Source organism: Octopus bimaculoides, chromosome 15 (genome assembly GCF_046866305.1).
Source record: "Octopus bimaculoides isolate indiv1 chromosome 15, ASM4686630v1, whole genome shotgun sequence".
In the NCBI taxonomy this organism is placed as follows: domain Eukaryota; kingdom Metazoa; phylum Mollusca; class Cephalopoda; order Octopoda; family Octopodidae; genus Octopus; species Octopus bimaculoides.
In genome coordinates, this window is record NC_142942.1 from 10,699,699 (window position 1) to 10,701,917 (window position 2,219).

Below are 2,219 nucleotides of genomic sequence, written 5' to 3' on the forward strand. Positions count from 1 at the left end.
CACATACACAAGGATGTGTATATGTACAAATATGTCTGCGCGCGCGCGCGTTTGTGTGTGTGTGTGTGTGTGGTCACTATCAACTTTTTCACCCCATAAAAATTTATGAATATGCATCCAACTAAAATCTACTGTATAATCCTTCAGATTAAAGTTAAATTGTTTTTATACATAAAAGTATCCCGCATAAAAATAAACATTTTTATTTATATATCAAACTAAAAGGGGATTACACATATTTGTATGTACGTATATATGTTTGTATGTATAAGATTAAAAAGGATTATATATATTTAGCAGATTACTGGGGATTATACACAGACACTCTCACTCACACACACACACGCTCACACGCACACATATTCGTATATATATATATATTTATATATATATATATATATACACACACACATATATATATATATATACACACACACACATATATATATACGCATGTATGTATGTATGTATGCATGCATGCATGCATGAGTGTGTGTGTATGTGCGTGTGTGTGTCTGTGTGTCTATACACGCGTGTGTGAATGTGTTTCATATATGAATAGATACACATCTTATATATTATATATATCACACCTTAGAACAATGACCTTTATAATGAAATATTTACCTTTAAACAAAAATCTGATGAATTAGATGTATACACTCACACACATACACACACACACGAAAACAACAACAAGCAATAAACTGTGGTACATTAAATAGAAAATATTTTTCTACAGTATATCTTTGCCATATATATATATTGTGATGCCATAACAGAATTGGACTGGTTATTCCAGTTTATCAACTGAAAACCGAACTTTTGTCATGGAATGTTTCAAACACGCACTGTATTTGGCGTTCAGAGAGATGTATGTGTGCGCATGTGTCTTATGTGTATATGTACATATTTACATACAAATCTACATACACATGTGTGTGTGTGTGTTGATTTAAGTAAATATTTTTCTTTATTCTTTACCAATGAATATTTATAGACACCCACATATACGCCCGCACACATCCATATATATATATATATATATATATATATATATATATATATATATGTGTGTGTGTGTGTGTGTGTATAAACATACATATACATATATATCCATACACACACACACACACTCACACACACACACACACACACACACACACACATATATATATATATACACATATATATGTATACAAACATATATACATACATCCATATATATATATATATATATGTACGCATACTTTTGTGTATGCGTGTGTGCGTGTGCGTATGTGGGTGTGAATACCTGCGTGTGTATGTTTACACGCATAACACACACATGCACGCACACTCGCTCTCTCTCTCTCTCTCTCTCTCTCTCTCTCTCTCTCTCACACACACACACACACACACTCACATAAACGAAACGAAATGTGACCGGGATTTTTCTTCCATATGCAAACACTGTGTACTGGCAGAATGCAGCACCCAAGAATAAATTGAAATGAATCTAGAGTAAACCTTCCCCCTTTCTAAATCTTCCCCCATCAAAATAAACTGTGAACTTGCTGGACTAGAAGCTTCTAGTTTCAGCAGGGCATGTAGATACGTGACTGAGGTTCTACTGACGGCATTACGAAACAGAATGATGTTATTTTGCTCACGTGATTTATATATCAGGATATTATTAGACGTCGTACCGTCATAACTTAGTTGGGTCATTGATTCAGTCTGGTCGTATTCGTAGTATATAGTCAGTGAAACAGGTAGTCAGGTCATCGGTGCATTGCGATTCGATCACGAGCCATGAGTGTTCAGTAAATCGATCAACTGAACTACCAGGTACATTCATCAGACGTATATTTCATAGACATTGAGCATTCTTAATGTAAATCTCGTGACATTGTAAGACAAAGCTGAGTGTTAATGTAATCTGGCCATTAGACTTAGAAGGCGGCGAGCTGGCAGAAACGTTAGCACGTCGGGGAAATGCTTATCTGCATTTCGTCTGCCGCTACGTTCTGAGTTCAAATTCTGCCAAGGTCGACTTTGCCTTTCATCCTTTCGGGGTCGATTAAATAAGGACGAGTTACGCACTAGGATCGACTTAATCCCTTAGTCTGTCCTTGTAAGGGATCGAGTGGACATTGCGCCTCATTTTTTTCATTCTTGCATATTATCATTTTATTTTAATTACCCCGATTCTATGTTTGCGTTTTGTACTGTGTTTA